This window comes from Cetorhinus maximus, chromosome 28 (genome assembly GCF_964194155.1).
Source record: "Cetorhinus maximus chromosome 28, sCetMax3.hap1.1, whole genome shotgun sequence".
NCBI lineage: Eukaryota > Metazoa > Chordata > Chondrichthyes > Lamniformes > Cetorhinidae > Cetorhinus > Cetorhinus maximus.
Window position 1 is genome coordinate 20,967,858 of NC_135906.1, and position 24,835 is coordinate 20,992,692.

The 24,835-nt window shown below is 45.9% G+C and overlaps 1 protein-coding gene across 2 annotated transcripts in view; it reads right to left on the minus strand.

The window, feature by feature from the left end:
* The window catches only part of LOC144668913 (noelin-2-like), a 310,315-nt gene that overhangs the window by 124,936 nt on the left and 160,544 nt on the right, over positions 1–24,835 (minus strand). The window lies entirely within an intron of this gene.

Genomic DNA, 24,835 nt, shown 5'->3' on the forward strand with positions numbered 1-24,835 from the left:
ATCCCATCTCACACACATCCTCATCCAGCCTGACGTCAGCCTCAGCAGGGAAGGCACAGACACACAGACAGAGAGAGAGAGAGAGAGCTGGATTGGGAAAGGGGGAGGGTATTAACACTTCCAGTCCTGGGCAGAGTTCCGATGCACGACCTGCTGCTTTGGTGGGATGGGGTGGGGGGAGGCTCCCTGTTCTTAGACATCAGGGCAGGGAGGAGGGGTAGAGCAGACTTGTGCACACTGATATGATGTCAGGGCTGAAAGGGTTAACAGGGAGAGCACTAGAAAGGGGAGCAGGAAGGAGGAGGGGGGGGGGGTCAGCGAGATCATCAGGGTGTCCAGATACACACACACACACAAACAAACACACACCCCTCCCTGATGTCCAGACACACACACACACACCCACCACCATGATGTCCACATACAAACACACCCCTCATAATGTCCACACACACACACACACCCCTCCCTGATGTCCAGACACACCCCTCCCTGATGTCCACACACACCCCTCCCTGATGTCCACACACACCCCTCCCTGATGTCTACACACACACACACCCCTCCCTAATGTCCACACACACCCCTCCCTGATGTCCACACACACCCCTCCCTGATGTCCAGACACACAAACACACCCCTCCCTGATGTCTACACACACACACACTCCTCCCTAATGTCCACACACACCCCTCCCTAATGTCCACACACACCCCTCCCTGATGTCCACACACACAAACACACCCCTCCCTGATGTCCACACACACAAACACACCCCTCCCTGATGTCTACACACACACACACCCCTCCCTAATATCCACACGCACCCCTCCCTGATGTCCAGACACACAAACACACCCCTTCCTGATGTCCACACACACACACACAACACACCTCCCTGATGTCCAGACACACACACCCCTCCCTGATGTCCACACAACACCCCTCCCTGATGTCCACACACACACACACCTCCATGATATCCACACACAGACACACACACACCTCCCTGATGTCCACACACAGACAAACACACATCTCCCTGATGTCCACACACACACACCTTCCTGATGGCCACATACACACACCTCCCTGATGTACACACACACACACACACACCACTCTGATGCCACATACACATACCTCAATGATGTCCATATAGACACACAGCCCTTCTTGCTGTCCACACACACCTTCCTGATGTCCACACACACAAACACACACACACAAACACACATACACCACTCTGATGTCCACATACACACACACACCTCCATGGTGTCCATACACACACACCATACTTACACACACATATACACACACATACACACCTCCATGATGTCCACATACACACACACACACACACACCCTACCATGATGTCCACACACATACACACACCTCGATAATGTCCACGCATAGACCTCCCTGATGTCCACATACACAAACACACCTTCCTGTTGTCCACACATACACCACTCTGGTGTCCACATACACATACATCAATGATGTCCACATAGACATGCACACCGCTCCCTGATGTCCACATACATACACATGCCTCAATGATGTCCACGTAAACACACACACACCACCCTTATGTTCAAACACACATACACCACCCTGATGTCCACACACACACACATATCTCCATGATGACAACACACACACCCCACCATGATGTCCACACACATACATACACATCTCGATAATGCCTATGCACACACCTCCCTGATGCCCACACACACACATACACCTTCTTGATGTCCACATACACACCCCTCCCTGATGACCACACACACACACCCCTTCCTGATGTCCACACACACACACCCCTTCCTGATGTCCACACACACACCCCTTCCTGATGTCCACATACACACACACACACCACTCTGATGCCGACATAGACGCACAGCCCTTCTTGCTGTCCACACACGCCTCCCTGATGTCCACATACACACCTCCCTGATGTCCACAAACGCCTCCCTGATGCCCACACACACACACACACACACACCTCCCTGATGTCCAGACACACACACACTTCCCTGATCTACACACACATGCACACACACCACTCTGATGTCCACATACACACACATGCCTCAATGATGTCCACATACAAACATACACACCGCCCTTATGTTCAAACACACACACAAAACACTGATGTCCACATACACACACATGCCTCAATGATGTCCACATACAAACAAACACACTGCCCTTATGCCCAAACACACACACAAAACACTGATGTCCACTTACACACACGTCCCTGATGTTCACTTACACACACACACACACACACCACTCTGATATCCGCATAGACACACAGCCCTTCTTGCTGTCCACATACACCTCCCTGATGTCCACATACACCTCCTTGATGTCCACACATACACACCTCCCTAATCTCCACATACACACATACTGAGATTGCCAAATTCTGTACTCTTGGAGATGTTGGTCACGGGACATTGGATCACGCGACAGTTATCCAGTGTTTGTGTATGCTATTTTCCTTAGTGTGACCAAGCTCTGATCAAATAGTTGAATTTTTAATTTTATAACGAGATGAATAGCATCAAAGAAAGACTACAAGAACCCTAGAGCACAGAAAGATTTAAGGATAAATAATATTCAAATAAAACCTACTTCTGTGATGTCTCTACAGTCTTGAAGCAATGTGTAACATCAATTAAATACCACTGATTCAACAAAAACATTATCAACATAAGGAATGCCCAACTAATATTCTCACAAGTTCATGATTTTATAAAGGACACAATAAGATATAGAAATAATACAACCAGAGTAAACCAAATTCAATTCCCTGATTCTCACGCCTCAATAATGAATGCCCAGTTGCAGCTATCAGAAAATAGCCTGACACCATCTTCCAAAACAATTTACACCAAACAGCACATATTACAGACTGTCATCAACTCACTCTCTAGTTTGTGAATCTTTCTCTCTCTCTCTCCCCCCAGTTAGTGATTCTCTCTCTCGCTCTATCTCTCCCATAGTTTGTGAATCTTTATAGCTCTCTCTCCCTCAGTTTGTGTTTCTCTCTCACTCTCTCCAAGTTTGTGATTCTCTCTCTCTCTGTTTCTGTTTCTCTCTCACGCTCCCCCCAGTTTGTGACTCTCTCTCTCTCTCTATCCCACCCCCAGTTTGTGTTTTTCTCTCTCGCCCAGTTTGTGTTTCTCTCTCTCTCCCAGTTTGTGTTTCTCTCTCTCTCTCCCAGTTTGTGTTTTTTTCCCTCTCTCTCCCAAGTTAGTGTTTCACTCACTCTCTCTTCCCCAGTTTGTGATTCTCTCTCTCTCTCTCTCCCCGTTTTTGTTTCGCTCTCTCGCTCCCCCAGTTTGTTTTTCCCTCTCTCTCCCAGTTTATGATTCTCTCTCTTTCTCTCCCCCAGTTGCTCTGTCCCTCTCTCTCCCCAGTTTGTGTTTCACTCACTTTCTTCCTCTCTCTCCCTCAGTTTGTGTTTCTCTCTCTCTCTCTCTCTCTCCCCTAGTTTGTGTTTCTCTCTCTCTCTCCCCCAGTTTGTGTTTCTCTCTCTCGCTCCCCCAGTTTGTTTTTCTTTCCCTGTCTCCCTCTTTCACTCACAGTTTGTGTTTCTCTCTCTGTCTAGTCTGTGTTTCTCTATCTTCCAGTTTGTGTTTCTCTCTCTCCCCATTTGTTTTCCTCTCTCTCTCTCCAGTTTATGTTTTCCTCTCTCTCCCCCCAGTTTGTGTTGCTCTCTCCCTCTCTCCCGCCAGATTGTCTTTCACCAGGGTCATGAGGACTCGAAACGTCAACTCTTTTCTTCTCCGCCGATGCTGCCAGACCTGCTGAGTTTTTCCAGGTAATTCTGTTTTTGTTTTGGATTTCCAGCATCCGGACTAGTTTTTTGTTTTTATTTATGTCTTTCACCATCTCTCCCCAGTTTGTGTTTCTTTCTCCCTCTCCCCAGTTTATGATTCTCTCTCTCCCCTCCAGTGTTTAATTCTCTCCCTCTCTCTCCTCAAGTTTGTGATTCTCTCTCTCTCTCTCTCCCAGATTGTGTTTCTCTCTCTGTCCCAGCTTGTGTTTTTTTCTCTCTCTACCCCGGTTTGTGTTTCTCTTTCTTCCTCTCCCAGTTTGTGATTCTCTCTCTCTCTCTCGCGCTCCCCCAGTTTGTTTTCCACCCTCTCTCTCCCAGTTTGTGATTCTCTCTCTCTCTCTCTCTCTCTCCCCCAGTTTGTTTTCCCCCCCTCTCTCTCTCCCAGTTTGTGATTCTCTCTCTCTCTCCCCCAGTTTGTTTTCCCCCCTCTCTCTCTCCCAGTTTGTGATTCTCTCTCTCTCTCTCTCTCTCTCCCCCAGTTTGTTTTCCACCCTCTCTCTCTCCCAGTTTGTGATTCTCTCTCCCTCTCTCCCTCCCCCAGTTTGTTTTCCACCCCCTCTCTCTCCCAGTTTGTGATTCTCTCTCTCTCTCTCCCCCAGTTTGTTTTCCCCCCTCTCTCTCTCCCAGTTTGTGATTCTCTCTCTCTCTCTCTCTCTCTCCCCCAGTTTGTTTTCCCCCCTCTCTCTCCCAGTTTGTGATTCTCTCTCTCTCTCTCTCTCCCCCAATTTGTGTTGCTCTCTCCCTCTATAGCACCAGGTTGTTGTCTCTCTATCTCCCAGTTTGTGTTTCCCTCTCTCCCCCTGTTTGTGTTTCACTCACTCTCTCTCCCCCAGTTTGTGTTTCTCTTTCTCCCTCTCCCCAACCTCTGTTTCTTTCTCTCTTTGTCTCCTCCAGTTTGTGTTTCTTTCTCTCTCTCCCCAGTTTGTGATTTTCTCTCGCTGCCTCCACAGTTTGTGTTTCTCTCTCTCTCCCCCAGTTTGTGTTTCTTTCTCACTCTTCCCCAGTTTGTGTTTTTCTCTTTCTCTCTCTCTCCCCCAGTCTGTGTTTCTCTCTCTCTCTCCCCAGTTTGTGATTCTCTCTCTCTCTCTCTCTCTCTCCCCAGTTTGCTTTTCTTTCTCTCTCTCTCCCCCAGTCTGTGTTTTTCTCTTTCTCTCTCTCTCCCCAGTTTGTGTTTCTCTCTCTCTCTCCCCAGTTTGTGTTTCTCTCTCTCTCTCTCTCTCCCCAGTTTGTGTTTCTCTCTCTCTCTCTCTCTCTCTCCCCAGTTTGCTTTTCTTTCTCTCTCTCCCCCCTAGTTTATGATTCTCTCTCTCCCCCCCACCCCTCGCAGTTTGTGTTTCTCTCTCTCCACTCCAGTTTGTGTTTCTCTCTCTCCCCAGTTTGTGTTTCTCTCTCTCCCCAGTTTGTGTTTCTCTCTCTCCCCAGTTTGCTTTTCTTTTTCTCTCTCCCCCCTCCCAATTTGTGTTTCTCTTTCTCTCTCTCTTCCCCCCAGTTTGTCTTTCTCTCTCACTCCCCCCAGTTTGTCTTTCTCTCTTTCTTTCTCCTCCTACTCGCTCTCTCAGGAATTGCAGAGTCTCCTTGTTATTTTTTTGACCCCAGCCCCCTGACAATCTGTGAAGGAAGTGAATTCTGAACCGTGGGCAAACCAGCAGATCTAGGCCAGCTCAGTCTGGCCACATGTCATGCCAGCCAGGGTACTGCCCCTGTGTGAACACACATGACCATTTCTCCCAAGCCGCCAGCAACAGCATTTGGGAGATCAGTCCCCCATTCCGGTCCGGTCACAGTGAGAGTTATGGGAACACTAACCTGTACAAATGCACAATCTTAATGCACACACACACACACAGACACGCACACAGACACACACAGACACACACAGAGACACACACATACATGAATGCGCGCACTCACGTGCAACACACACAGACACACACACAGACACACATGAATGCGTGCACGGATGCGCACACGCACACAGATACGCATACAGACAGACAGGCACACACAGATACGCACGGATGCATGCTCATGGACACACACAAACACACATACACACACAGACACAGACACGAATGTGTGCATGCACGTGCACATAAAGTCAGATATGCTTACAGACAGACACACAGACACATAAACACACACACAGATGCAAGCTCACGCACACACACATATAAACACACATACACACACACACACACACAGATGCACGCGCACACACACAGACAAGTACACAGACAGACACACACACACACACACACACAGACACACACACACGGACAGACGCGCAGACACAGACAGGCATTGACACACACACACGGACAGGCACACACACACCCACACAAAGGCAGTAACCTGCATTTATATAACACCTTTTCTGTATAAAATTATGAGGGTGTGTAAAATTATGAGGGGCATAGATAGGGGAGGGAGGAAGGAACTTTTCCCCTTGGTGGAGAGGTCAATAACCAGGGGGCATAGATTCAAGGAAAGGGGCAGGAGGTTTAGAGGGGATGTGAGGAAGAATTTTTTCACCCAGAGGGTGGTGGGAATCTGGAACTCACTGCCTGAAAGAGTGGTAGAGGCAGAAACCCTCATAACATTTAAGAAGTATTTGGATGTGTACTTGCGATGCCAGGGCATACAAGGCTATGGGCCTAGTGCTGGAAAATGGGATTGGAATAGTTAGGTACTTGTTTGACTGGCGCAGACTCGATGGGCCGAAGGGCCTATTTCTGTGCTGTAGACCTCTATAACTCTATGACTCTATGACCTTTAGCTTGGTAAAACATCTCAAAACACTTCACAGGAGTTTTATCAAACAACATTTCACACTCAGCCAATTAGGACAGGTAATCAAAAACCTGGTCAAAGAGGTAACAATTAAGGAGAGAATGAAAGGTGGGGAGAGAGGTGGAGAGGCAGAGAGGTTTAGGGAAGGAATTCTAGAGCTTAGGTCTTAGGCAGCTGAAGGCATCATTGCCTCTGATGGAACAATTAAAATTGGGGATGCTCAAGGGGCCAGAATTAAGGCTTGGAGTGCTGGAGGAGCTAGAGAAGGGAAATGGATACAAGGATGAGAATTACAGAATGAGCAGTGGGAGGTGACTAATTGGAAAACTCTTTCAAAGAGCCAACAAAGAATGGACCGAATGGCCTCCTTCTGAGCTGTACCACTTTCTAATTCTATTCTATACGCGAAACACCAAACTGCTCACTTTCAGCCAAGTTAGACTGGGCTAGTGGAGCTCGAATGTAAATCTGCTCAGAACAAGAATCCATCAGAAGGTCCTGCAAAATGCACTGTGAATTTTGCCTTTTAAAGCAGCTCTTGCTAAGTTACTCTGAAATTTCCTGGTTTACCAGTTAGAGTACGAACGCGGTGAAGCCAATGGCTGAGAAATTGATCCCGGACATGCTGGTGACATCATCGTGGTGATGTGCTACAGTTCCATTTGGTCAACTAATTTCCCAATTAATTCAAATCAGTCCATGTCAACTCGAAACAATATAGGAATTGGCTTTTCCAGACTTTTTTCAAAGTTTCGAAAGTTCTGTTTCTGTAACACAACTAACTATAGTTACACGGGAAAGGGTGATATTGTAAAAGTGGCATGGAATTAACTAGAATATGCAGAACAGAAACAGGCCATTCAGCCCAACTGTTCTATGCTGGTGTGCCAGTTGACACAGACGTCATGGGCTGAATGGCCTTCTTCTGTGTACAAACAGTCGGTTGGTAGTACAGGACTTGAACATTGCTGAAAAAAGAGACATGTCCGACGTTTTGCGTCTTGCACTCATCAGGACACTTCGCAACAATAACAATATAGGGGAGAGCACTCTCTTCACATACAGTAGAAATTGTTGTGATAAATTTTTTAGGCTTTTATCTGAAGACTAGGCTGGCCTCGAGTCTGAGACTCTGATGTCAGTTCCTACTGACAGTTCATGTCAGTTCCTACTCAGAGATCATTAGAAAAAATGTGACCTAGATTAAGTGTTATTTTCACGGACTGCTAACACCCACCCATTGATTCCGACTACACAAACTACAGATTTTGCATTACATATTAAAATATAGTCATCAGCTAATTCATCAAGTAGTTAAGATAAATTCATAGGCTGTAAGATTAATTGACAAAATTAACAGTGTGAACCTTTCAAGTTGCCCCAGGCATCATTAATATATTCAGAATACACGTAGGGATTTTGTGTATGAGTGACTAGCGGACTAGCTGTCCATTATGCACTAGCACTGAATCCTAATAAAGGCAGCCATTTGTCTGACAAGAACTGTTATGTTTGGTCGAGGACAGTTATCCAAATGGTTCAGGTGAGACCCTTCTTTTGGAACATGACATGTCTGTGACATCTTTTGGTTATCTCACATTCCTTTAGATAATATCATCACCTTCAACACCTCTTTGTCCTTTCGTCTATGACATCTTTTGGTTATCTCCACCTATCACTGGCCCTCTATCCAGCTCTACCTGTCCCACCCCCCCCTTAAACCAGCTTATATTTCACCCCTTTTCGATTTTTCCTTAGTCCTGTTGAAGAGTCATGCGGACTCGAAACGTTAACTGTGTTCCTCTCCGCAGATGCTGTCAGACCTGCTGAGTTTTTCCAGGTATTTTTGTTTTTGTTTTGGATTTCCAGCATCGGCAGTTTTTGTCTCTTTTCCCTTCTTTTGGATTTTGGCTCCCTGTTTATGAAAATGATTACGGAGCAATAAATCACTCCATCGTCACGGCACCAGATTCGTTGCTCTCCAGTGGGTGCTCGTTGAGGGAATTCACCTTAGTCGTTAATTATAATTAAGGGCAACGAATCTATGCCAACGACCTGAAATGAAGTGTGGTTCAGTGGGTAGGACTCTTGCCTACGAGTCAGAGGGCCATGATGAGTTCAAATCCTGCTCCAGGGATTCGTAGGCCAAGATCTAGGCTGACGCTACAAAATGGAGCATCAAGAAACGGTCGAAGATTTTTCGATGATCAAGTTCCTATGGCTGCAAGTCAACTTTCTGCTTTTGCACACCTGAGCCTTGTCTGGTCTCTCAGGTTGACATAAAATATCCTAAGTCACCATTTGGAAGACGAGCAGGGCAATGTGTCCTGGCCAATATTTATTCCCTCACTCAGCATCACAAAACAAACCACCTGGTCGTTTATGGCATTGTCGTTCATGGGAGCTTGCTGCGCGCAAATTGGCTGCTGCATTTCCTACATTATAACAGTGACGACCCTTCAGAAAAGCTGCTCCATTGGCTGTGCAGTTCTTTGGGACATCCTGAGGCCATGAAAGATGCTGGGAGGAATCTTAGGCCGGTGGATTTTACGAAGTCATTGGACTTTTGAACGGCTCGCCGCATTTTATGACCCCATCCCCGCTATGACAGGGCTATAAAATTCCGCCCGCTATATTTACTTTTATTACTTAACTGGTGAGCGTAGCAGGAGAGCAAAGCGTATTAGGAAATCGTGACGTGGAGCAAGTAATGGTTTAAGTCACTTATGCCATACTTTCCTGATACTATATGCAGTGCTATGAAATGGGCTGTATCGTGTAGATGTGTCATTGCAATGGCCCCAGGAAATTCTGGCCCATTATGTGGGTCCTGTTGGACAAGGTCGCATCCAGTTAGAAACATAGAAACAAACAGTTGCAGCAAAATGCTCCAAAATGAATCAGTGGGAAAATTAAAAGGGAGACTGGGGAAAGAAAGAAAAAGTACAAGGTTTGTAGGAAAAGGGGGGGTTAGATGAGAGAGGTTTTGAAAGGAATGAGGATGGGACCAGAAGAAAATCGGAAAGGGAGGTAGAGGCTGACACAAAATGGAGGGCCAATACAATTCTTCCCAGGCTGCAACGTAAGGAGTTAGATAGGAAGCGAGGGAGTTAATATCCTGAGGGACCAATAGGAAATTGAAAATGAGGCATCTAATATGCTAAGTGACCCACTTACTTAAGCTTTTCACTGGGGAGGCGAGTGCTCTAGTTTGGGGGGGGTTATTTTGAGCTAGAAAACCATTTGCGTTCAGTGTCAACGACAAATTGCAGAACAGCAACTTTTGGAATGATACGGTGAGCTGGAAAAGAATGATTTGCACCAGTTGGCAATGGGAGGGTGTAAAATTAACATAGTCACCAACTGAATGAGAGGAAAGGCCAGGAAAATGTTTTTAAAACATATACAGCCCAACCAGAATGGCAATGGCAGAACCACTAACAGCTTTTAAAAGAAATGTGGATCAATAGTGCAAAGGACGTGTAGAAAGAATAAGGGCATGAGACAAAGTGGGTATATCTTTTAGGGAAGCAGCACAACGGTCTCTTCTAAGATTTTATATTCTACATGTCCGCCCCCAACCTACAAGAACTGTAGATCACCCTTCCTCATGCTGAACTTCACAATCTCCTAGAATGAATGTTAATATTAATGAAATACAAGGACTATCTATCTCTCCAATGTTCCTGCTGATTATAATCAATTGCATCTCACAGCCTCACACTTTGAAAGGAACCTTAATTTTTAAGTATATCCGGACTTTTAAAAAACTTTTTCCAAATGTTTATTCCCTTTCTCCAAATTCATTCCAGAGGTCAGTTAGCTTAATTGGCTTGATGCAGAATGACACCAAATGAGCGGATTAAATCTCTGTACCAGCTGTGGTAGGTTATGGAGACCTGCAGCCTTGTCTTACCCTAAGCTTGTGGAGTGGTGCCCATCAAGCTATATATATCCAATTGTCTCTCTCTCTAAGAGAGAGAGATGACTATGGTCCTTTGTGGACTATGGTTAATTACCAATTATTCCAGACTTCCAAGTACCATCCTCCACATGTGTAGAGTGCAGGCACTTTGTGCTGGGTTCGACAATGGGGACAGGTTTACAGCGCCGAAGGAGACCTTTGTAATCCATCATTAGTCCACCTTTGCTGTTTTCTCTCTCTATATCCCTGTATCTCTGTCTCTTTTAAGTGTTTGCCCTCTTTCCTTTGAAAAGATGCAATGCTCTCTTGCCCTACTATTCTGTACAATAAGGCACCCCACGCTGTAACAGCTCTTCCTGCAATGCGAGAGCTCTGTGGACGAATATGGCTCAGTCCCACACCAGCTGATTCAGGTGTCTATTCAGCCTCTGGAGCAATGGCAAATGCAGCATTTAATTGAGGTACAAAATGGGAGAGGAAACTCCTTACTAGAGCTCAAACTCCCATACTGACACCATTGAAGTATGGATTATCTTCCTGACTGTCCTCAGTAGGATGCTGGTGCATGTGGCATTTGAGAATGGGATAGGTCAATAGGAGAGATTTTCTAGCCTGAACTTTCCAATCTCATTTGTACCAGGGCTTAGGGAGCTCAGTTATGAGCAGAGGTTACATAAATGTGTCTTGTATTCCCTTGGGCAGAGAAGAAAGACTGTGGGGTGACCTAATTGAGGTGTTAATGCGTTAACAAGATTCTTTTAAGACAACTATTTCTTTTCATGGGAGAATCAAGAATAATCATAAAATAAGAGCAATTAGGACAGAATTCGGTAAGCACTCATTCACGCAATGGACAGTCGAATTCTGGGATTTGCCCTGAAAATCTCTGGATACTGGGGGGGCGATTGGAGTTTTCAAGAGTTAGGTAAGGAATATGGGGCTAAGTAAGATCGATAACCGGATTTGGGCTGCAGATCGACCGGCCCTGACCTGGTTGGGTTACGGAGTGGCTTTGATGGGCTAAATGGACTCCCCTGATTCTTCCCCTGCTTCGGTGCAAGTGAATAAAAGGTAAAATAAGAGGGAGAGATCAGGCCTCATTTCCATGCCGTCTGCAAGCTCCACAGCTCCAGTGTACCTGCAACATGATACAGTTCACACAAAAAACCCAATAATTTTAATTGTGCCTCTTACCTCTGTAGGAACGAGCCTGTCGTAGGGATGCTCTAAAGACCCAGAACTCCAACCCCCCCCTCACCAGGCTTTTCACACAGCCTGCATGTGGACAATTACTATTCAGCACACTCAATGCTCCCTATCTAATTGCTAGGAGTTAACCAGCCTTATGTTAAAATATGGTATACATCTGCTCAATTTGGGGTTTCACAACATCACCTTGTTCCTATCCACTGCAAACTGTTTTGGCCTTAAAGTAACTGAAATATTACAGGATGGATTTATATGAAACCCCCTCGTACACTGATTTAACAGATAAACGCATTCAAAATCAGCAGATTAATATCTTGATTAAAAACGAATATATTCCATAGATTGTGTTATCCACTTCTCATTTTACAGATACAAATCTCCATTGCATTGGCTTGAAAAAAGCACATTCCGCTCCATAAAGTATCTCTTTATCATCTCCACGCTCTGAGAGATATTGACATTGACAAAAAGCCTTATGGGCAAAGATTGAGATCACAGCCATATCATGGCTATTATCCTGTGGTGCAACACAAAACGGCGGCGAACCAGTGCGAATCACATTAAAAGCAGTTCCAACAAAACATAAAGTCAGCGCTGGGGTAAACACAGGCAGCGATCCTCCCGATTGAAGAATAGAGGGGCTTTCCCCAGACTGCTCTGAACGTAGGAATCCAGCCCCCCACCCTCCCCCAGCACTCAGATTTGGATTTGCCATTTTCCGACATTCCACACCACCCCTAGGGCAACAACAGCTTGTATTAATAAGATTATTGCAACTCTTTCGATTACAATCACAGTTCTTGGTTTCCGGGAGTGGGACATGAACCCACAACCCTCTGATTCAAAGGCGAGGGTGCTATGAACTGAGCCACAGCTGTATAGCACCTTTAATGCCGCAGAACCAGGCACTTCTCCTTTATGGTACCAAACACGATTGGACAGCCGCCTGGGAGTCTATTAGGACAAGGAGGCAGGTTTTTAAGGAGCACTTCTCAAGGGGGGGGAGGAGAGAGAGAGTTAGAGGGGGCAGGCAGAGTTAGGGAGGCAATCCCAGAACGCAGAATCGAGACAGCTGAAGGCATGGCCGCCAATGGTGGGAAGAAGGAATTTGAGAACGGGCAAGGGTCCCAGAATTGGAGGAACGTAGATATCTCGGGAGAGTCGTGGGGCGGGAGGAGGTTCCAGAGATATGAAGGGATGAGGCCATGGAGGGATTTGAAAACATGGATGAGAATGTGAAAATTGAGGTATTGCCGAAGTGAGAGCCAATATGTCAATGAGCACAAGGCTGATGGGTAAAGGGGACTTGGTGCATGTTAGGATATAGGTGATAGAGTTTTGAATGAGCTAGAGTTGGTGGAAAATGGGAGGTCAGTAACACACCAGTTCATTCCCGACCATTGAGTAGGATGTCAATGCACCAGGGCACCTCCAGTTCACACCCATTGTGTAGAATTCCAATGGACCAGACCTACTGTGAGTCTCTCACTGCAGCCAAATAAATCTCCCCTTCCCCCAAATTCTCATATCACTGAGCGAGTGCTCGTTGCTAGGCAGATTTGCACTGTGGATTTAAGCATCTAGGTCACAGTTGGGTTAACAGCACAAACTGTGGCTCATGGTGGTAGCACCCTTATGTGAGTCACAAGATTGCAGATTCAACCCCCACGCCAGAGCTTTGAGCATAAGGATCAAGGCTGACAGTCCAGTGTGGTATCGGGTGAGTGCTGCACTGTGGGAGATGCTGTTTTCTGGGCGTTAAACTAAAGCCCTATCTTCCCTTTCTTGCACAACTCTCAGCTGGACATAAAAGGTCCCGTGGCACCACTTCAAGGACGAGCAAGGGAGTCCTGGACCAATATTTATCCCTCAAACGATATCACTAAAACAGATCATCTGCTCCTTATCACATCGCTGTTTGTGGGAGCTTGCTGTGCGCAAATTGGCTGCTGAGTTTCCTACATTACAACAGTGACTGTGCTTCAAAAAGTACATCATTGGCAGTAAAGCGCTTTGATTTGTCCGCTGGCTGTGAAAAGCACGATATAAATGCAAGTCTTTTTTCCTTTTATTAGTCCATCAGAATTGGATTCAAACTTAGTGATAGATGGTCACTGTGCTATAAATCCCCATTAAGAAAGGCTTGATGATTTTAATTATGATGTATGATATTTTGAAAAGTCAGTGATGCTATTTACATATAGGCTTAAAAATAAATTATGCAGAATCATTTATTCCTGTCAAGTTTGTAAACTAAGAAAGGCATTTACTTCAATTAAAGACTGAGTGACAGACAGGACTTCATTGACTGCTTCATTGACAAGTGGCAAGTGACATTCACGCCACACAAGTGTCAGGCAATGATTATCTCCAACAAGAGAGAATCCAACCACCGCCCCTTGATATTTAATGGCATTACCATCACTGAATTCCCCACTATCAAGATCCTGGGTGTTACCATTGACCTGAAACTGAACTGGACTAGCCATATAAATACTGTGGCTACACGGACAAGTCAGAGGCTGGGAATCCTGTGGAGAGTAACTCACCTCCTGACTCCCCAAAGCCTGTCCACCATCTACAAGCACAAGTCAGGAGTGTGATGAAATACTGTTCACTTGCCTGGATGAGTGCAGCTCCCACAACACAAGAAGCTTGACACCGTCCAGGTCAAAGCAGCCCACTTGATAGGCACCACATCCACAAACATTCACTGCCTCCACCACCGACGCACAGTAGCAGCAGTGTGTACCATCTACAAGATGCACTGCAGGAATTCACCAAGGCTCCTTCGACAGCACCTTCCAAACCCTTGACCACTACCATCTAGAAGGGCAATGGGAAAATAAATGGGAACATCACCATCTGGACGTTCACCTCCAAGTCACTCACCATCCTGACTTGGAAATATATCACTGTTCCTTCATTGTCGCTGGGTCAAAATCCTGGAACTCCCTCCCTAACAGCACTGTGGGTGTACCTACACCACATGGACTGCAGCGGTTCAAGAAGGCAGCTCACCCACCACCTTCTCAAGGGCAAATAGGGATGGGCAATAAATGCTGGCCCAGCCAGCGAAGCCCAAATCGCATGAATGAATAAAAAAATGGGGCATAGTAACATAATATTTTGGATTTCAGGCCCTTCAGTTGATTACGGGGCTATGATCTATCTGGCCATTATTGCATTGCTGTTAGTGGGATCTTGCTGTGTGCAAATTGACTGCCACATTTCCCGTATTATAGCAGTGAGCGCACTTCAAAAGGTGGAAAGCACTTTGGGACATCCATGTGCTGTAGAAAGGTAGGTTCTCAGCAAGATATGCTGACAGGGTGAGGAGAAGTCGAGTGAGAAGGAGTCTCAAGTGGAGCATAAAAACAGGCATGGACCAGTTGAGCCAAATGGCCTGTTCCTGTGGCATAAATTCCACGTAAAAGCAACTTACGTTTAGCGCGGTTTAACATGGTTCTGGGCACGGGCCCACCCTGACCAGAGAACTGAGCTGAACCTGGGTCTCTGGTCCCGTTTATAAGCAATGAAATATGGACATCAATCAAGGTGTCCTGATCCCAATCCCGGCCAGTAACAATGCTGAATCAGACCTTTGGGACGGGGATAGGTGGTAGAGGGGCTGAGTGTGGGGCCTGGGGCTGGGAGGGGTGGGGGGAGGGAGGCCTTTTTGCTCCACGAGATGATAACGTCAAAACAGTTTTGTGGCAATTTTGGTTTGAGCATCCCCTTGAAGGAACGCTGCTTGAGTCACTTAAGATCAGGAACAACTAGATGGAGATTTCTCTCCACAAACTCTGCACTTTTGCACCTAGACTTTCGATCAGGCACCTGCAACCAGCAATTTTGAGTGTACATTGAACGAAAATTAGCTTTATAAAAACGCATCTTAGTTGAACACTAATGATTCCCAAAGTTGTAGCTAATTCAATCTTCATCAATTTCAAAGGTTGAGGGGTAAGTCAATGGAAAATAAAATTATTTCAAAGGGGAACTCTCTACGGTGTCCCAGTCAATATTTATCTCTCAATCAATATCAGTAAAAAAGTATTATCTGGTCAGTGAATTTGTTTGCAAAATTGAAGCTTACTAAAGGCAAAGTGGCAATATAGATATGAAATTGGCTAAGGGACAGAAAGCAGGGAATAGTGGAGAACAGAGCAAAGTTTACAGAGGGAAATATACAGAGCAAAGTATACAGAGGGACATATACAGAGGGAAATATACAGAGGGGAGTATACAGAGGGAAATATACAGAGCAAAGTATACAGAGGGAAATATACAGAGCAAAGTATACAGAGGGACATATACAGAGGGAAATATACAGAGGGGAGTATACAGAGGGAAGTATATGAAGAAAATATATGGGGGAAGTATATAGAGGAAAGTATACAGAGGGAAGTCTATGAGGAAAGTATATGAGGGAAATATACAGAGGGAAATATACAGAGGGAAGTATATGAGGAAAGTATATGGGGGAAGTATATAGAGGAAAGTATACAGAGGGAAGTCTATGAGGAAAGTATATGGGGGAAGTATATAGAGGAAAGTATACAGAGGGAAGTATATGAGGAAAGTATATGGGGGAAGTATATTGAAGAAAGTATACAGAGGGAAGTGGAAGAAACATGGCTTTTCTTGGCTGCACAGGTCAGAATTTTAAAGCTTGTAACTCTTTTGGTTACAAACAAATAAACTAAATTAGCAAAATCAGGGATAAAGTAAATGGCAGCCCCTTAAGGAGAAACTGCAAAACAACTGCAGCAGGCCTCAAGCCTGCAATCTTCTGCTGGGATCTCAGCTCATGCTGAAGTCCGATGTCTTATCCATTAGGGCCTTATCCATTAACTTGTAGATGACACAAAGCCCGGAATGTATTAAACAATGTGGAGGATAGTAGCAGACGTCAGGAGGACTTAGACTGGTGTTATGAGCAGACACCCAGTGGATGAAATCTAAAGCACAGAAATGAAACATTTTGGCAGGAAAAATGAGGAGAGGCAATAGGGCCTAAATGGCACAACCATAAAGAGAGTGCAGGAACAGAGAGACCTGGGGGGTCTGGGTGTACACAAGCCTTTGAATGTGGCAAGGCAAGTTGAGAAGGCTGATATAAATGTAAAGGGGATCCTTGGCTTTATTAGTGGAGACCTGGGAAAATACAAAAGCAAGGGAGTTATGTTAAACCTTTATAAATTACTGGTCAGTCCTCAGCTGGAGTATTGTGCGCACAGTTCGAATCTAGGCACCAAACTTAGGAAGAAAGTCAAGGTCTTAGAAAGGCTGCAGAAATGCTTTATGAGGCTGGCACCAGGGGCGAGACTGGAGCTGCTGCGCTGGTTTTATTAGAGCAGAGATTTGGTTCTGAATCCTGAAGGGTTTGAACAGAGCAGCAACTGTTCTCAGTGGCACCAGAGGGACACAGGTTTAAGGCGATTGGCAAACAAAACAGGCGACATCTGCTTAATCTTCAAGTTGTCGTGATCCGGAATGCGCTGCCTGGAAAGATGATGGAAGCAGATTCAGTATTAACTTTTGAAAGGGAATTGGATAAATTCTTGAAGGAAAAAATGATCAAGGGTATGGTGGGGGAACGGGGAGGGCGGTTGAGCTGGGGAGTGGGACTAATCATACAGCTTGACCAAAGAGCCTGCATAAGCACGATGGGCTGAATGGCCTCCTGTAAAATTCTATGATTTTGCTGTTTGTGGGAACTTGTGTACAAAATGGCTGCTGCATAGCTCACAGGCTTTTAAATAACTCAACCGGCTGTAAAGCACTTTGGTATGTCCTAAGGTTGAGACTTAGGCGCCACATAAATGCAAGTCTTACTTCTAACTCCTGCCAGATGGGCTCGGTTGGAGATGACAACAGCAGAAAGGATTATCCTGTGGGGGTGTCATCCTAATCTGGTTAGTCTCCTGATGGTAGCAGGGTAGATTAAAACTGTGCCGTTTAGTTCCCCTGTTTGACTCATTTGGCTGATAAACTGGCCTTTCAACGACAATCCACACATTACCATCCAGACATTACCATCTACTACTGTTTCTGGGTGCACACCATGAAAACTCATGTTTATTATAAAATCCCAGAACGGTCACGGGTGCAGAGCGGAGGCCATTCAGCCCATCGCGGCTGAAACCCCCCCCCACTCCGATGCTCCTTTTGAAAAAAAACTACACATTTTGTAAACTGCCAAAAAGCGATTTTTCCCTGTTTGAAAACCTCCAATGCAAATGGTTCCTGGAACATTTCCAATAGTGAAGAGGCGACAATGCGGCGCCAGAATACTGTTGAGAGCAATGAACTAAGTCGAACTCCATCTGTACAGCAACACCTCGAACTTTGTTTGATTTAGGGGCTGTTACTTTTTGACACGCACGCCGGAGCTAGGGGCAGAGGGGTCTTAGATTCTGGGTATCTGGGGGCCTGCTGCGAGAATTACCACTGTCCGGGTTCCACAGCTTTTGATATTTCCATCGCAGATGGGGATCTGCAGTTCGCCATCAGTTCTCCCTCCACGAAGGGTCGCGCCTCGTGCAAGGGAGTGAGAATTCAAGGGCTCTTCCTCTGCGGAAGGCTTCACAGCCTCCCGGTCTACTTTCTAGCGGGGCTCACGAGACTGTATTTTTAGGGGAGGCGACCAACAGTTTTGTTTCTCGCCCTCAGAGGGGAAGCTGGGCTGTAACACTGATGATACTCAGTGAGGTCAGGTAGGTATAGAGGAACAACAACTCCCTGGTGGGAGAGACAAGCACTAGAGGCCACGATATTAAAACTGGAGATAGGCTGTTCAGGAGCACAGTCAGGAAGCGCTTTTTCACACAAAAGCGAGTACCTGGAACTTTCTCTTCCCAAACCCTATGGATGCTGGGAGCCAATTGGTGCTTTCAAGTCTGAGGTCAATGGATTGTTCTTAGATTAAGGGATATGGAGTGAAAGTGTGTCAATGGAGTTGATGTGCAGATCAGCCATGATGTATTTGAAAGGTGCAGCAGGTCTGAGGGGCTGAATGGCCTCCTCTTTCTCCTAGGTACAGACGAACCTGCGGGATTTCAGGTTTCAGTCCCACTGGAGTGAACTATATGAGAAGCCACCAGCTGAGACAGAGCAGCTGAAGACAACTTTTCCCAGACAGAAGACACCCTTCAGAATCGATCTCAGTCAGTGAGAGAGCAGCAGGGTAAGGAATGCAGTCTCGTACTAACGCACAGCACCGTCCATGACTTCCGGACGACCCAGTGTTTGACAGCCAATGAAGTGCTTCTATGAATTTTAGTCACTGTTGCAAAGCGCAGCAGCAATTGGCGCACAGAAAGCTCCCACAAACAGTAACGTGGCAATGACCATGTTAATGTGTTTTTAGTGACACTGATTGAGGCATAAACATTGGCCAGGCACCACGGACAACTCCCCTGCTCTTCTTCCAAATAGAGCCCTGGGATCTTTTTATGTTGACCTGAGAGGGCAGACGGGGCTGCGATTTGACATCTCACCCGAGAGATGACGCTCCCGGCAGTGTCGCACTCCGCCAGTCCTGCACTGGGAGCATCGGTCTGGATTTTGTGCCAAAGCCTCTGGGGTGGCACTTGAACTTAATGGAAAGATAAGTCTCTTGTGTTCCTTTTGCTCCCAGTACCCAGAGGTTCAGAGAAGGCTTGCTCTGGTTCTGCTGAGCAGTGGGGAAACTCTTTCAAGTTATCAACAGTCACTGATTGCAACTCTTTCGAGTACAATCACAGTTCTTGGTTTCCGGGAAACTCTTTCGAGTTATCAACAGTCACAGATTGCAACTCTTTTGAGTACAATCACAGTCCTTGGTTTCCGGGAGTGGGACATGAACCCACAACCCTCTGATTCAAAGGCGAGGGTGCTATGAACTGAGCCACAGCTGACACCTCTTGAGCAGTGGGGAAGAAGGGCCGTTTCCCCTCTCTCCCCCGCACCCCCCCCCCTGCGTTCACCTTGCCTCGCCAACCTGAACAAGCTCAAGTGCTGATGCACATACCCACAGGGGCCACTCTCCCAAATCCGATCTCAGGAGAGGCAGCTCATTTTGTCCGGGAGAGAGGGAGGGAGAGGCATCATCTTTATCTCCAATCCCGACACCCACAAGATTTCCCAGCTGGTGGGATATTTGGACCAGGGACCGTTCCACTGGGGGACTGAGCTCCTTTTGATGGGCACGGGAGTTGAACCAAGATTGAAACAGCCGCTGTTCTCGCCCGTCAAAGCGATTGGTGCATGGAAAGAGAAACCGAGAACGATAATTACTGGGCTTAACCATGTGAATTTTAACTGCCTGGGAAGTTGAGGATTTAACCTCCTTTTATTGAATCCCGTGCCAGCCCTGATTGTATTTGCATTCAAAAACTCGGACACCGAGACAGCTGAGTAGACGATTGATACATTTCTGCAGGACACTGAATGCCATCGATTGCCTTAAATTGCTGAAGATTTTCAATTTTGTGGGATTTTATTTTTGAAAGGTGCGGTCAGAATGACTAATGCTGTTTTCTGGCCAAGCCTTCAGTCAGTCAGTCCCGTAATGTTAACGCAGAACTCCTCAGGAATAGAATTCGGAGGCCGATATAATCCTTTAATGCGACAAAGTGCACTTAAAGGGAATTGGATAGTGAAGCTATAAGGAATATATCCTGATGTCTCAATGGGCTTTACCACTTATTTAATTAAATAGTCTCCCTTTTGTAACGAAACGATTAGCATCTTTGGCCCATTAGCAGAAGCGAAATACCTCAACTTTTAATCTGTGTCTGTTTCCTAAAGATGAGGTTTGGGGGGGGGATGTTCAGCTGCAGAAGGCAGCGAGCATCGGACTATAATCATTTTTGACAAAACATATGCCCAGGTTCACAGGCTAAAGAAGCACAGAACTATTGCAAACTCAAGAGGAGAGATTTTCAGGGGCATTTACATAATGTCAGACGCGCACACGAGAGGGTGATGTTACATTTTTTAATCACCAGAGCCAAGCAGAATAATCCGTCAGCTCCCAGATCCATTAAAACTCCCCATCAGAGGTTAATTTGTTGCCAGCCATGGTCCACTGGGTAGCGCTCTCATCTCTGAGTCAAAGAGTCAGATCCTGTGGGTTCAAGTCCCCCTCTCTCCAGAGAACCGAACACACAATCTGGCACTGACACTCCCACTCTTGAGGGCGTCATCTTTCAGATGAGCTATGAGACTGAGGTTCTGTCTACTCTTTTCAAAAAAAAAAATTATTTATTCTTTCATGGGACGTGGGTGTCACTGGCAAGGCCAGTATTTGTTGCCCATCCCTAATTGCCCTTGAACTGAGTGGCCTGCCAGGCCATTTTGGAGGGCGGTTAAAGAGTCAGCCACATTGCTAGTGGGTCTGGAGCCACATGTAGGCCAGACTGGGTAAGGACAGCAGATTTCCTCCCCTAAAGGGGACATTAGCTTCATTGTTACTGAGATGAGCTTTCAATTCCAGATTTTTATTAATTGAATTTAAATTATACCAGCTGCCCTGGTGGGATTTGAACCCTTGTCCCCAGAGTGTTAGCCTGGGCCGCAGGATTGCAGATCCAGTGACATTACCACTATGCCACTTGTTTGATAGTTTTATGCCACCCCACTTGGTGACCATGGCTGCTTTTCATATTTAATAACATAAAGAGAATGTTTAAAAATTGAGGTAGCATGCACATATCACAGTTTTTTTTTCAACGAGCTTTATTTAGTGTTTATTATTGGATGACCTGCCACCTGTGGGACCTGGAATTGAATTCAGCTTTGATGAATGGAATGGATATCTCTATTAGCAAAAGCATCCCAAGTTAAATGAGTTTGTGCAGAAAGCAAATCCTTAACAAAGAACAGTGTGCGGCTCCGAAACAGCAATAGATGATGCAGCTGCCTTTGTATGGCACCCTGTCACATCAAAAGCGTGTCGCATGGTGAATCACAAAACCAACTAGTTAAAAGTCTGGTTTAAATAGTGAACAGAGGAATTTCAGCTCAACATTATAACCAGTGATTAACGGGAAAGTTCACCTTATCATTTGGCTATCTTACTCTGAAAGCTGTCTGGTTTGAGGTTTGCAGTAGTCAAGGTTGAATTTAAGGTTCTCTAATTGTTCCCACAAAATATTGTCAATTCAAAGTCAGTGTAAGTGCAGAGTTCAATTGTTCTGGGTTTGATTATGAGTGTCTGGTAACTGATCTATGCTCACTGTGCTTGATTGGTTAAGCCCGGGTGTGGATTCAGAGCTCGACAGAAAGACCTAGAAGCTGAGCTGTAAGCATGAATGCTGATATTTTGTGATTGCAGAGGTATCCTAAAACTCTTGTAAATAATTGCACACTTAGAAACTAGTGTCATCTCTGCATGGCTCCGAGCATAAATCAAGCTTATCAAATACACTACAAGCTGGCAAAACACAATAGTGAGCAGCAAAGGCCTAACGAGGCCTCTTCACGTAGGTGCTGAGACTATAGATTGTGTTCAAGCACTCCAATTGCATTATGTGGACCTCCATAATTCGAGAATTTGAGGCCTTAGCGAGCCAGGCACACAATTAGTGTGCAGGCTGCAAGGGTCTCAGGTATTTTTTGTGTTGGACTGTTACACAGGAATTAAATGGTCCTCAGCGCCCAGTCTTGTGAGGAGTTTGTGCTCCAGATCGGTTATTGTTCTGATTGTTTTCTGCACAGCCCCGCGTTTAGTGCCTTTAAGCCTTTCAATCCAAGGCATCGTGCTTCTTACCCTAATCCATGAACCCTGGTTATGGTTACGCACCAAGCAGAATAGAACCTCCCTATCCACTCTATCTACACCCCTCAAACACTTCAATTAAGTATCCCCTCAGCCTCCCCTGTTCCGGCCCCTGCCTTTCTCTGGTCCAGGCAACATCCTGGTAAATCTCCTCTGCATCCCCTATGCAATCACATCTCTCCTATAAGTGTGGTGACCAGAACTGCACGCAGCACTCTAGCTGTGGCCTAATTAGTGTTTTATACAGTTCCTATAGAACCTCCCAGCTTTTACATTCTATGCCTTGCCTATTAAGTGCGGCCTCCTTGATCTACTTTAGCTACCTGACCTGCGAGACACCATTATGGTTTGCAAAAAGTTACTCAAGACTTTTGCATGGAATAGAAGCTGAAAAATAAAAGCTTGAAGCACCTTATTAAAGGAATTGTAGTGGAAATTATTAAAACCGTAAATTCAAATGATGTGTGCACTGAATTTCAGTCCAGCTATAATCATTGCAAGGTAATAGAGAATGATACATGTTTCACCTGGTTGCAGCCGTACTGGGGCCTATATAATGCAGATCTTAGTTAAGTGTAAACTCTGTAGGATGCAATTTCTCGTTCCTGATATCCCTGTTTTGCCAAATAGTTGACATCTGAGGAAATGATATATGGAAAGTGGACCCTGAAGGCAAACTAGAACTGCCCACAAGAATATAAATGGCTGAACTGGGAAACCGCATGTATAATATATTCAGACATTGAACTGCTAGAATTATACTCGCAAATACACTTTGAGAGCTAGAAAACTAACAGCACCTGCTATCGTCAACCCCCAAATGGAGTTTAAGTTGGGGTTGAGCACAACACTGAGTTAATCAATGTGTACACCGTGTGAAATAATGTATTCATTCACCGAGGACATGTAGAAGGATTTGCCAATGTAAGCTACTTCTCCAAAACAGGAAGTATTCTAAGGAATGACCTGATAAAGCTCCTTAAAATGATGGAAGGGTTTCATACGGCAGAGGAGACGTTTCCTCATGGGGGGGAAGCCAGAACGCGAGGACGTGGACATTCTAACAAAACGTCGGGGACCTGCAACGCTGGGTGGAATTTAGTGCCCTCCCCCGAGGAGGGTTTGGAGGCGGGAGGGCATGTCAGGCAGGGACCCTACCACCTTCCTGCCTCTGCCCCGCTTAAGCCTGGGTTGTGGGGGGGTGGGGGTGCGTTGCTCATGGTCGGCCATCCCGCCCAGCTGCCAATTAAAGCTTACTTAAGGGCCCCCATCCTGTATTCGGTAAGCAGTGAGTGGGGCAGTTGCCATGCGGGAAGCCTGAATACAAGGCCCCATTGGGTTTACCTGTGGGCTTCCACAGGTGGAGGGCGGGAGTTGTCTGACCGAGAAGCCTGGCAACAGGAGGGGGAGGGCAGGGTGGGGTGGTGGGTACACACAGAGGGCCAAACCTCTTCCCTTTCTTCCAATCCCCCCCCTACCCACCCACCCAAGCCATCGACTCCCATCCCTCCCTCACTCGCAGATGCTGCTGAACCTGCTAAGTAGTTCTAGCATTTTAACACATAAATATACGATAGTCATGAATAAATCCAATAAGGAATTCAGAAGAAATTTCTTTACCAAGAGAGCGGGGAGAATGTGTAACTTGCTACTACAGGGAGTAGCTAAGGTGAATAGCAGAGATGTACTGAAGGGGATTCTATATAGCATGTGATGGAGGCCTTGTGGTACAGTGGGTAACATCCCTACCTCTGAGCCAGAAGCTCTGGGTTCCAGTCCCACTTCAGGACTTGATGGCCAAGGAAGATGCATGCATATTGTAGCCAAACAGGCTGATTATCAGCCTGTAAATCCTTCCAATATGTCTGATGGCAGGCATTAAAGAGTGGGAGAGATACTGCAGAAGGCAATGACAAATGACTGCAGTACTTTGCCAAGCATAATCATGAACCAATCCAATAGATGTCCATGGTTGCCAAGGCCCTCTCTCGGGCATGGTACCTGGAGGAGGAGGAGGTGAAGAGAGCTGGTGGGGTACTGTTTGACTTGTTTCTGTGCTGTACATTCTATGTAATATGTTATTTCTGTTTAGCATCAGTAACCACAAGTGGACCTCATGTTCCTCATGAAGTGGAGCGTGTCTTAATATGTGCACAGAGGGAGTCCTAGGTAGACTTTTGTTAGGTGGGGGTATAAAGAGATACAGTCCCAAGTCAGGTAAATGGACTTGAGCTGCAGGTTAGCCATAATCTAACTAAATGGCAGAACAAGCTT